The sequence below is a fragment of the Cervus canadensis genome, chromosome 31 (assembly GCF_019320065.1).
Source record: "Cervus canadensis isolate Bull #8, Minnesota chromosome 31, ASM1932006v1, whole genome shotgun sequence".
NCBI classification, from domain to species: domain Eukaryota; kingdom Metazoa; phylum Chordata; class Mammalia; order Artiodactyla; family Cervidae; genus Cervus; species Cervus canadensis.
The window spans coordinates 6,749,113-6,762,574 of record NC_057416.1 but is presented as its reverse complement, the minus strand read 5'-3'; the positions used below and the strand labels follow the sequence as shown (position 1 = coordinate 6,762,574).

Here is a 13,462-nt window from a genome sequence, read left to right as displayed (position 1 = left end):
GGTGATTGCAGCCATGAAATTAAAAGATGCTTGCTCCTTGGAAGGAAAGTTATGATCAACCTAGACAGCATATTAAAAAGCAGAGACATTACTTTGCCAACAAACGTCCATCTAGTCAAAGCTATGGTTTTTCCAGTGGTCATGTATGGATGTGAGAGTTGGACTGTGAAGAAAGCTGAGCACCGAAGAATTGGTGCTTTTGAACTGTGGTGTTGGAGAAGACTCTTGAGAGTCCCTTGGACTGCAAGGAGGTCCAACCAGTTCATCCTAAATGAAATTAGTCCTGAATGTTTATTGGAAGGACTGATGCTGAAGCTGAAACTGCAATATTTTGGCCACCTGATGCAAAGAACTGACTCATTGGGAAAAACCCTGATGTTGGGAAAGATTGAAGGCAGGAGGAGAAGGGGGCAACAGAGGATGAGATGGTTGGATGGTATCACCGACTCAAGGGACATGAGTTTGGGTAAACTCCGGGAGTTGGTGATGGACAGGGAAGCCTGGCGTGCTGCAGTCCAAGGGGTTGCAAAGAGTCGGACACGACTGAGCAGCTAAACTGACTGACTTACTGAAAGCCTGATGATTCACTTCTGAACATTTCAAAGCTGCATGCTCTGTAAAAGCTAGTCTTTTTGGCAAGCCTTTCAGGTGGAGAGTATGTTTTTTCCATTTCCCTCTTTTTCCTATATTTATATGAACAATTACTAAGTATATTTCAGTAGGCGTTAATTTAGTCTGGGCCATTGAGTCATTTCTGTATGTTTTCCCCACTAAGTTATCATGAAGTAACCCCTGACAATACGCACACTAGCATACATGAAATGTTTTATTCTCGTATTTATGATAGAGAATAAGCAAATACCATCACTCTGCTACCTGTACCAATGGTCCTCATTCTCTCCACCCCGTGTTTCTTATGTATTTTTGCGTTCATAAAATCGGATAAAATTGCATTACATTCCTTAAGACTATGTTATACAGTTGAATATTTAAAATTTTAAAAATTAGGATGGGTTCATCAGAGGAGGACTTGATCAACCTTCCAGCCAAGCCTAATCCATTAAACACCTCTGTCTGCAGATTAGCTGGGGAATAGCTTCCTCTCTCATGGAATCTGTGCCTAAGCAATTAAAATTTTTCATTTGAATAAGAAATAATTTTGGATCTGACAGTCAAATTATGCAGCCTAATCATTTATTTCAAACATTATTTTAAAAATGTTGGTACCTTGCAGAGATACATAAATTTCTAAATGTAAACAAAGAAATAGAAAGATGAGATTTAAAAAATGGTAAAGTGGAACCAGAGCAAAAGGAATTTAATTTGGAAAAATGAAGTGAAACTGGGTGAGATTCTTAAGCAAGGTGTATATACGTACACACACACACACACACACACACACGTATATATCGTTAAATCCTATAAATTTGTATCCTGCAAATTGTGTCTAATTTTTCTAATATCCAATACAAAAGGGGTGCAGATCCGTGAACATCCTGGGCCACAGGATAAAAACAACCCAGAGCATGTGTCTTTCTGGTATATAAGGGAGAATTTTGGCCAGTGCGTTCTCCAAGAATAGTTTTTAAAATTCGTTGACAATGTCCTCAACGGGACCCTTCCAGTCTGCGTGGCTCAGCGTCGGGCTTTGTGTGGGTCAGGTTCACTCAGACCGATCACGCTCTAGCCCATGCCGGTCTGTGACCCCAGGGGCACGGGGGTGTGTGTTTACCAACCAGTTCTCTGGGCAGTGTGAGGTAAACCCTTATTTGAAGCATTTGTCCATTTTCACAGAGTATTTCCACACATATATAGCATAATATTACTAGACCATAAAAAAGAAGGAAATTTTGCCCTTTGTGACAACACGGATCAACCTGGAGGGTATCGTGCTAAGTGAAAGAAATCAGACAGAGAAAGACAAGTACTGTTTGATTCCACTTATGTGTGAAATCTTAAAACAAGACAAAATGAAAACAGCCTCATAGATACAGAGAACAGACTGGTGGTTGCCAGAGGAAAGAGGGATGGGGATTGAGTGAAATAGCTGAAGGCTCTAAGAGGTGTAAAGTAAGTAAGTTACAGGGATGTGAGTTACAGCAGAAGGAATATGGTTAATAATATTTTAATAGCTTTGTATGGGGACAGATACTCGGTAGACTTACCATGGTGATCATTTTATAATGTATGCAAATATTGAATCACTATGTTGTACACTGAAACCAGCTTTTTTTATTTTTTCATTTATTTTTATTAGTTGGGGGCTAATTACAGTATTGTAGTGGTTTTTGCCGTATATTGACATGAATCAGCCATGGATTTACATGAAACCAGTTTAATTTTATATGTCAACTATATTTTCATTACAAAATTTAAATGTAAACCTGTGACTTTTTGTTGCTGTTCAGTCACTAAGTGCTGTCTGACTCTTTGAGATTCCATGGACTGCGGCATGTCAGGCTCCCCTGTCCTTCTCCATCTCCTGGAGTTTGCTCAAACTCAGTCCATTGAGTTGGTGATGCCATCCAACCATCTCATCCTCTGTCGTCCCCTTCTTCTCTTGCCCTCAGTCTTTCCCAGCATCAGGGTCTTTTCCAATGAGTTGGCTCTTTGCATCAGGTGGCCAAAGTATTCAGCATCAGTCCTTCCAGTGCATATTTAGAGTTGATTTCCTTTAAGGTTGACTGGCTTGATCTCCTTGCTGTCCAAGGAACTCTCTGTCCAAGGATCATCTGTCTAAATTAGTCTACCATATTAGTGAAGCTCCTGACTATACTGCCTCTCTGGGAGGAGTCAATTTACATCCTAGGTTGGAAAGATGAGCCAAGGAAAGTTAATTGCACACTTTTTTATCCCCCAGCTTACACTGCTGCCAGTGTTTATCACAACTCTGAAAAAAGATAATTTTAAACCAGCTGGGTTAACATTGCGAACTCCCTTTTAACAGTCACCGTGGTGGTATACACCATATATCTGCCGTGTTGACCTGCAGGCTTCAAAGTTGCGTAGTGCGTTGTAGTAAAGAAAGAGACATTACTGTGTTAACTAAGGATAATGGCAATCAAAGGAAGGATCAACTAAATTTCTACTCTATTTCTGCTTTGCAGGCATTTGGTTGCTCTTGCTATGGTTAGAATTTTCTCTGTCCCCAACCCTTTGTACCATATATTTTAAAATGGAAATAAATTTAGATTTCTGAAAGTGCTATTTCCTGAGCCATTTTCACATCTAGTGCACAAATTATTATTCTCTTAGAGTACTTCTCTGTGGAAAATTGTCATGATATAAGAGAGGTTCCAACACTGTATATTTATAGGTTTTTCAGCTGCAGAAACTATAGAGTTCTGGAAACAGATTGGTAGAAAATGAAATCTCCTTGCCCTTAATATCCTTCCTTATCTGATAAAATTTAGGACTGTAGATATTTAGAATGCATGCCATATTCCATGGTCAAAAGAGAACGTTCCCATTATTTGTCTCTCATGATGAGGGGCGGAGAAGGCGATGGCAGCCCACTCCGGTACTCTCATCTGGAAAATCCCACGGACAGGGAAGCCTGGTGGGCTACTATTTATGGGGTTGCACAGAGTCGGACACGACTGAAGCGACTTAGCAGCAGCAGCATGATGAAGGGATTTTTGTTTTCTTTGGGCATTGTACTACAACAGGACTGGACTCATTAGTGGAGAAGATGGGTCACCATCTAAATTATTATATGATTTCATGGACTCTGGAAAGGCACTTCATAAAACTTTTCACAAAAGAGGCACTCAAAAATGTTTGTGGGATAGGTGAATGAACTAATACTTTCTAAATATTTCTAGTTTTATGTTGCTTAAGTAGAAGAATTTTAATTTTTTCTTTGAAAAATACTTACCCTAACAGAGCATATTAAAAGGCAGAGACATTACTTTGCCAGCACAGGTCCATCTAGTCAAAGCTATGGTTTTTCCAGTGGTCATGTATGGATGTGAGAGTTGGACTGTAAAGAAAGCTGAGCACCGAAGAATTGATGCTTTTGAATTGTGGTGTTGGAGAAGACTTTGAGAGTCCGTTGGACTGCAAGGAGATCAAATTCAGTCCATCCTAAAGGAAATCAGTCCTGAATATTCATTGGAAGGACTAATGCTGAAGCTGAAACTCCAATACTTTGGCGACCTGATGCAAAAAACTGGCTCATTGAAAAGACCCTGATGCTGGGAAAGATTGAAGGCTGGAGGAGAAGGGGACGGCAGAGGATGAGATGGTTGGATGGCATCACCGACTCGATGGACCTGAGTTTGAGCAAACTCCGGGAGTTGGTGATGGCGTGCTGCAGTCCATGGGTCACAAAGAGTTGGACACAACTGAGTGACTGAACTGACTGCACAGATCAGAGCCTTAGATCCTTGTTGTAATCAGTAATTGGGAAAGTAACTGATTAATGCCGTAACAATGCCTTCCTTTGGCGGCACCCTTTTTGTGGTTGCTTGCCTTTAATTACTGTAACTAAAGAGCAAAGAATTTGTGGTGCATGATTCTTCTGCTTACTGGTCCTACTGAAAATTCCAGGCAAATATACGTAAAAAGGATGACTTAATGGACACTGGCAAGAGGAAGGAAGGAGAGGGTGGTGTGAATGGACAGAGCAGCATGGAAACATATATGCTACCGTGTGTAAACCAGATGGCCGGCGGGAGTTTGCCGTGTGACTCAAGAAACTCAAACCAGGGCTCTGTGACGACCCAGAGGGGTGGGATGTGTGGCTGATTCATGTTGATATATGACAAAAACCAACACAGTATTGTAAAGCAATTATTCTTCAGTTAAAAATAAATTTAAAAAAAAAAGAAAAAAAAATTAAAAATAGAAAATGGCTTGCTCCAAGGCTTGGTTGGACAAAGAGTCATCTTGAGAAAGGAACATGTTTTTGTCCTATGGTGAGATCAGTAGGCAAGATGAGAGATGGTTTTCCATCATTTATTAATGTTTTACCTATGAGAGTAGTAAACTCTAGTTGGTGGAGAGGAAAACCTCTTTTCTCAGAGATTTTTGGAAGGGGTGGCATTCACGGTAGCAAAAGCCTGAAATAATAATTTTTAAAAAAGTTTCTAAATATTCATAGGAAAGAAAAAATTCCTTGTAAACACCATGTTTTTAATTCAACATTATTGGGGACATGGGTACATATTTCCATTTTGAGAGCTCAACTTTCTGATATGACATATTCTCAATAGTTTGGAAATTAACATAGTTGAATTTATGGTTGGTAATTTTTGCTGTAATAATAGGATTCTTGCTGGTAATCATTTAAGACAATGGGGGAAAGGCATTTAAAACTACCATGTGCCATTTAAAGTAGTATTTTTTCTCCGAACTAAAGTGAAGGTTTTGTGTCCTCATCTCCCCATTCCAGCCCCCTCTGCCACCTCCCCCCCCCCACCCCTAACACACCCACTTAATCACAGCAAAAAATACTTTGATGAGCACTGTCTGGTCTGTTGACTGTAGCAGAGTGTCCTAGGTTTTCCTGAGAGTAGATCTGTATCTAAAAGCTCCAGAAGCTATTGTTTTCACTCCTGAAACACATTTCAGTGACCAGAAATTATTTTTCAGTTTCTTTGTTTGAAATTTATGGTTGAACTTGGAGTATTTGCATTTTGTTGAAAATTAAGAATAATTCTCCAAGTGTTATAGTCCTATTTTCATATATCAAAATTACCTCCTAGTTATATAGGAAGTATTATTAAATGCTTGAATTTCTTTGACTCAATATCAATGGCACTTTTAATTATATTTAATTTGTAAAGTGATTAAAATGATGTGAATAAAAGTTGAATACATATAAACATTTCTTAAATCTCATTAGAGCTCTGTTAGACCCCCAGGTAATCTAATTTTATTTATTCTTTTCTAATGATAAGTTAGGTTTCTGAGTTTGAATGGACAAGAGATCTGTGAAAATACCACAGTACTGTAGAAAGCAAATATATTGACTTTGTCAAAATGTGTTGAATTTTTTCCCCTCTGATACTCATTGTAAACAGAATTACTTTTCTTCGTGGTGAACTCTGTATGCTTTTAAGATTTTCCCAGTGGGCTCTGACTTTTTTTTTTTTTTAACAAAATCATTTGTCATTCAGTGGAACTTGTTATATGAACTGATTACCAATAACTGTCTCCTTTCACTCATGGATTTTAAAAATTCACTAGAAATGTGGTACGTGAGGTCACAGAGCTACAAGAACTTTTTCTGTTTGATTTCGTGAAATATCATCCAGAAAACTTAATGCACAAAATCAGATAATTTTTAAATAAACCTTTTAAAAACCAGATACTCAAGGAATGTACTAAATGTGCAGAATGAGCAGATATGAGGAAGCCTACCAGTTCAACTTTATCTTCTTTGTGCACTTGAAATCAGCCTGGTGACGGGCTCTGGAAGGACTGGCCAGAGGAGACGCCCTTGTTTCTTTGCCAGTTCCAAGGAATCTTTGGTAAGCTCTGCTCTTGATAAGAAGAAACAGGGGGTACTAGGTACGACTGTGTCTAGTAGCGCTTGATTATTTATCTCCTTAGATTAAACAAGAAAACAGCTTAACTTTTTTTTTACACAAACTATGTGCCAAACAGAGATAATTTTAAGATCAGATATGAAATTTATATAACTTGAATTAAAAATATTTCCCCCTTATTAAAAAAGTTAATTCATTTTTTCATTGTAAGCAGATTGAAATTATAGGAAAGCACTAAAAAACTTTTCACTTCTCGGGATTTCTTCTGAAAATCGTTTATGGTATTTGGAATTATATGAGACTGTGGATTATCTGTTCCTATTAGGAGGCACTGTCTTTTTTGTTTTTTTCTTTTTGGCTGTGCTGCATGGCTTGCAGGGTCTGAGTTCCCCAGCCGGGAATGAAACCTGGGCCCTCTGTAATGAGGTGCGGAGGCCTAACCACTGGATCTCCAGGGAATTCTTAGGAGCCAGTTTCTTGATTGCTTAGTTGTGCAGAGGAAGTTAACTCTGGGAGAAGAGGCAGCACCCCATCCCCACATATACACATCCCACCAAATGCAGCCTTCTTGCTTGAAAAGAAGTGTCTAGTCTTTATCAGGGAATTTTTTTTTTTTTCCCCAAGGATCTTTAGTAGATTTCAATAACTGTCCTTTACTTACTCTAACAGCAGTTGGTTACTTATTATTATAGTATCGATGTTTTTATTTTACTTGATTTGACACAGACCCATAGTATACCTTTGTGGCAAATGTTTCAAGATTCCTGCAAAAGGAAGGAAAGTGAAAGTGTTAGTCGCTCAATCGAGTCCGATTCTTTGCGACTCCATGGACTGTAGCCCGCCAGGCTCCTCTGTCCATGGGATTCTCCAGGCAAGAATACTGCAGTGGGTTGCCATTCCCTTCTCCAGGGGATCTTCCAAACCCAGGGATCGAACCTGGGTCTCCTGCATTCCAGGCAGAGTCTTTACCATCTGAGCAAAAGGAAGGGGTAGGTCACAGTTTTAAGTCTTCTTTTTTTTAGTTGATTGTTTCTTCTTTCCTCTGAGGTTAACCCATGTGAGTGAATTCTGTATTTGAGTCATAATGATGCTTTGTGTAAGATTTAGTGGAATAATCAAAATTCCCTAGTTTAAATTTTCTAAAATCGGTCTAGAGAAGGTGGAGCAAGAAGAGGTGTATCTGTCAGCTGCCATAACAAGATACCATAAACTGGGTGGTATTTCTTGCAGTTCAGCAGATTGGAGGCCCGAGGTCAGGGTGCCACCGTGGTTGATTTCTCGGTGAGGGCCCTGATTATGATTCACAGATGGCCATCTTCGCCTTGTATTCTCACATGGCAAAGAGAAACAGAACATCTCTCTCATGCCTCTTTCGTTCCTTTTAAGGGCACTAATCCATTCATGAGGGCTTCTCTCTCAGGAGCTAATCACCTTCCAAAGGCCCCACCTTCCAACACCATGACACACGGGAGTTAGGATAGTAACAGGAATTTTGGGGGCGACACTAACATTCAGTCCATGACATGAGGATTCCATGATCTTGGAGAAAGGATTACAAAGCTCTCTTCTTCTTCATGGGGCTTATTAAACTGCAAGTAATATCCTTAGGCATCCTTGCAACTACTGCCTCGGAAATGAGAAGTGGTTGGAAAGAGAACAGGTGTCCTCTTGCTAGGTGCTATGTTAGCACACAGCACTGCAGAGAAACAGAGTGAAACTTCATTCATTCACTCTTATTCATATGTTAATTCATTCATACATTCGGTAGTTATTTAAGTGTCTCCTGTGTTTCCAGATATTTATCTAGAAATCTAGAATATGATGGAAAACTGAGACTATAAAGTTTTCTATTTTCTCAACAAAAAGTGATAAGGAGACAATATAATGCATTTGAAAAAAATACTCAGACCTCAGTCCTAATATGATCGTTCAATTAAAATCTTGTATGTCTTCAGTTCAATCATTTGCGTTTTTAAATTTTAGATAAGTGGTCGTAATACCTATTCCCTTGGCCATTCATTTGGAGAAGCAAATCAATAATGAATGTAAAAGTCTCTGAAGTGAAAGTGTTGGTTGTTTTAATCTTGTCCACTTTTTACAACCCCATGGACTGTAGCCCGCCAGGCTCCTCTGTCCATGGAATTCTCCAGGCAAGAATACTGGAGTGGGTAGCCATTCCCTTCTTTGCAGAATATATATTATTACTTATTATCAGGACTCATTAAAAAATACATTTAAGATTTGCAAGATGCCGGTATATTCTTTCATCTTGGGGAGGCATCATCATTTTGGAGTTCTTCAGATTTAGGAAACAAGTGGTGTTTTTAAATGACTATCTTCAGGAGATGTTCTCCCTCTAGTGGTTGCTATGGAAACTGCACGAGGAGTTTCTGATGGTACAAGTGGAAAACAAACTGAAGAGAACTGAAAAAAAAAAAATTACTCTGAATTATTGAGAAGATGTTAGCTATTTTTGAAAGGCTCTCCAGTTGGAGTTTTAACATTTTGTGGCAGCCAGTTTTTGAAAATGAGGAAGAAAATTCTGTGCTCCTGTTCTGGTATCTCATTGATTTGAATGGAGACGATGGTTGAGATGTCTTTGGTTTGGAAGAAGCGATAAAGAAGGCAGCCCTCTCCACTCGGCAGGGCCACGAGGGACACTTTCAGCTACAGGTCCTGACGTGCTGTTGTCCGCTTTCCTCTTCCGTGTTCAGTACAGCAATCCTGGACTGCAATTGCAGGGAGCTACAATCCTGGCTTCCTTGCAGGAAGCTGAACAGAAGTTCTGGGTGAGTAAGCCTATTTGGACTTTCTAACTGGTACTTTTTAAGAAATGATTCCAAAAGGAAAAAAAAAAATTTTTTTTTTCCAATTTATTGGGAAGATTGATACATTTAAGAATCCAGCCCCTAACATGGGCTAACCAGGTCCCCAGTGGGCTCTCCCCTGCTGGCCAGGCACCATCCTGTTCTGCCCTTTGCCCCCCAAGGTCCGAACATGCTGTTGTCTCACGTCCCCGGATGCTGCACATTTGGCCTTGCCGTTCCCTATTCTTGGGATGCTCTTCATCACATCACTGGCTCCTATGGCCTGAAACCTCACCTGCCTCAAGAAGGTCTTCCCTGACCAGCCTAGCAAAGTAGCCTTTTAACAGTTCATCTTTGTCACACCACCCAAAGCTCTTACAACAATCTAGTTTAACTTGCCTGTTTCCTGTCTGTATCCCTACCCAGAATGGAAGTGACATGAGGCAGGAGATGTGTCTCTGTTATTCACACTTGTATCCCAGAACCGAGAACAGTGCTTCACATCTGGCAGATGCCTCATCTGGGTTGACACAATGAATATCTGAACGGAAAATGACCCTATCATCAACGCTTTGGTGCCAGTCGCTTAAAGCATTTTTGAAACGTTGAACAGTCTTTGGTGCCTTATCTTAGTTGAGACTTTTCACCTTTGAAATCACTTAACTTGGAAAAGACCCTGATGCTGGGAGGGATTGGAGGCAGGAGGAGAAGGGGACGACAGAGGATGAGATGGCTGGATGGCATCACCGACTCGATGGACATGGGTTTGAGTAAACTCCGGGCATTGGTGATGGACAGGGAGGCCTGGCGTGCTACGATTCATGGGGTCGCAAAGAGTCGGACACGACTGAGCGACTGAACTGAACTGAACTGAACTTCCTAATTTAGTTCCCATTGAAATAAGGGCTGTAAAAGTTTGTAATTCTTTATGTGTGGTCGCTTCAGTCCTATCCGACTCCTGGGAAGCCTGCCTGTATTCCTTATACAGAAGCTCTCTTCCAGAATTATGAAATTTAAAGTGAAAAAGTCACTCAGTCATGTGGGGAAAATGTTTAGTGAGTTCTTAATGTGCTAAAAGGGACTTGCCAGGTGGCGCTAGTGGTAAAGAGCCCACCTGCCAATGCAGGAGACATGAGATTCGGGTTCTATCCCTGAGTCGGGAAGATTCTCTGGAGGAGGGCATGACAACCCACTGCAGTATTCTTGCCCGGAGAATCCCCATGGACAGAGGAGCTTGGTGGGCTGTGGTCCATGGGGTCACAAAGAGGTTGACCATGACTGAAGTGACTGAAGCACAGCAGAGCACATTGCGTTAAAAAAGAACATGATGTCTTTATTTCTGTGTCTTTTATTAAATTCAGCTCGATTCTCACAGCTTAGTTAGTGATACATTGTTTCTTGTACAAGAAGCTATTTCATAAATTATGGTTGTTTTTCTGAAATTTATGCTATTCCATCTTGCTCCATCTTCCATAAAGAGATAATCACTGTTCACACTCACATTCTTGGCTTCCTCAGTCTTTTCTAGCCTCAATAAATGATAAAAAAGAAATTCTTCTCAAATGGCTTATTTTTTATACCTGTCATCAGTTGTGATTGATGTTCTCTTTTGAAACTGCTTTAAATATTCCTCCTATTTCTGCATGGTTTTGAGACTAAAAAATGTACTCAGAGACCAAGGATTTCAGATCTGGGAGCTGGGAGGTGTGTACCGCGGTCCCCCAGACTGCCCTGGGAGCTGCTGAGACCCGGCACTAGGCATGGAGCTACTGGTTGCCTTCTGTTCATGTTTGAGCCCTACTAATGTGAGCATGTTGCCACATGCAACTGAAGAACAGGTGGCTTTGCTATAAATTTATAGCAAGAAGGCTAAGACACCAAAAAGTGAATTACTAAAATCTTCTGTTGTCGCTGTCTCCATGCAGCCCCGTGAACACAGGGGCAGCGTGCACGTGGTTATCAGGGTGCTCCCTGGTAATGTGTGCATCGGTTTAAGGAATGACATGTCTTAGACAACGAATGATAGGAAGTAGAATAAGGTTAATATGCATTTTATAGATAGTTCTGCTTATTACAAAGACTCTAAAAATAAACAGATGAAAAGCAGCTTATCACTGGTTTATTCAGCCTCCCTCTTTCTGCACTTATGCTTTCCTGCTCTCGTTACCATAGTTACTGGTTTAATCATGATGCACAGACCCATTTCTAATTACAGTAGATGCCAGCAAAAAAATTAATTCTTTGCATATCTTAGGCCACAAGCAGCTTGTTTTTTGGCACTTTGTTATTATACCATATATTCTGAAACAGACATTTGTGCATCATTTAAAACTATTATTTTCTGCCATCCTTATTGAGATGAAAATAATTCTATCAAGTGGATTGATGTTAAAACAAGTGATACAAAAGGTTTGGAAGAGATGACAGTTTATTACAAGTGAGACATCATTTGTGTTATCCCTAAAATGTTAATTAATAGCAATGAATATGTATTATATTCTAATCAGAAAATATTATTAAAATGATGTTCATCATTTAGAAACCAAAATTATTAAGTTGTTGTGACTAAGCAGTTGAGCCAGCTATCACTATTTGAGCATTAATATTTTCTTAAAAAAGGGACAGTTTACATCAAAATTCATTCTAGCTCCTCTTCTACTTATCATAATTATATCAATCTAGTTAGGACAGATACTAAAAAAGTATTATAGACATTTTATTCACTTTTATTATTATTTTCAGTTCAGTAACAGTTTTAAAATATAAATGAATTATTATCATCAGTAACGATATTAGAGTATCATTACTTTATGGGCTTTTATGTTGATAATTTGAAAATGCTCTTAGCATTCTTAATTCAAGTGTATTCCCTCTTTTCTGCCTTAGGAAAACAGACCAAAACAGCTTTTTTTTTTTCCTCACAAAATTACAATATATCTTCTCCTTAAACCTATGGGAAAATGTTTTCTATTAGATTGTTCAAAATAATTTTTAAATGGGTTTTGATTATGCTCCCAAATGTATTTGAATCATACTTACATTGGTTGACATATACATTTTCTAAAGCAGTAAACGTATGGTGTTTCATGACTCCTCTGGTTCTAAAACTGCTGCATATTTCACAAATGCTAGTCCGACAGGCATGTTCAATTTCACTGATAGAACTGGTTGTAATCACACAGAGTATATTTCCATCATAACATAATAAAGAGACGCGTGCACCATCATGGATCTGGCCTTGTTTGGCAGTCACTTGCTGCTGGGTTCCTACCTTGACTAGCATGGGATCTTTAAAGCGTGTGTGATCTTCCCAGAAATAACACTCGCAGCCTGGAAGCAGGCCCTGTGGTTCCGCTCGTGCTTATGGGAAAACCCACGACTGCCAAACTATAAATGTTTTCCTGCCTGTTAAGACTGAAGCAGAGAAATATAGACTAAAAACAGGAAAACTTCCCTGTTGCAAAGCCTAGATTCGTTTTCTTCTGTTTAAAATCGTCCTACTCTGGTTCTACATCCAGATATGTATCCGCTCATTGGTAGTTCATTACAAAATAAATTTTCACTTCCAATTGAATTTTTCTGACTTTTTCCATTTGGTAGTCTTATATCACAGTTAATGGACACGTATAATAGGTATATGTTATTAACTGAAATAGCTTTGAAATTAGTGCACTATTTAGTCTTCCAGTTAAACTGGTAGAAGGGCCTCTCGTTAATTGGGGAAGACATATTTATTGGCTTTTTATGTGGTATTTTTAACTTGCCTGGCAGCAAATGGAAATCAGTTGGGAAAGCATGAGTCTGTTAATTAGCTGAATTGAGTTAAGGGAGACAAAAAGCTCTTAATTTGGATAACAGGTTTTCCATCAGGAAGAATACAGATTATTACATCATTCACAATTCTAAATACTCAGAAATGAAATTGTAGACATAATGAAGATTATTAAACAAGCTTGTCATTTTTTAAAAGGATTATTTGTTACTTCTTTGGATTGCAGCAGCTGAGTGCCATTAGCTATATTTGCTGGAACCATGTTGGGTCTTCTTGGAATTTTTTCTGAATTCAAACCATAATGCATATGTGACAGACATAATTTAGACTTCTATGCAGTTACTGTCAATTGGCAATCATAACAAACAGGGTTGACTTTTTCAAGTCAA

At 39.2% G+C, this 13,462-nt stretch overlaps 1 protein-coding gene across 4 annotated transcripts in view; it reads left to right on the top strand.

Moving 5' to 3' along the window:
* The window catches only part of GPM6A (glycoprotein M6A), a 236,780-nt gene that overhangs the window by 27,249 nt on the left and 196,069 nt on the right, over window positions 1-13,462 (top strand). The window contains exon 1 of one of the 4 annotated variants that reach the window (XM_043454436.1): window positions 9,264-9,283. The exons of the other annotated variants lie outside the window; for them this stretch is intronic. The gene's annotated coding sequence lies outside the window, so the exon portion shown is untranslated. Of the gene's footprint in view, window positions 1-9,263; window positions 9,284-13,462 lie in introns of those variants that run through there. 4 annotated transcript variants of the gene reach the window in all.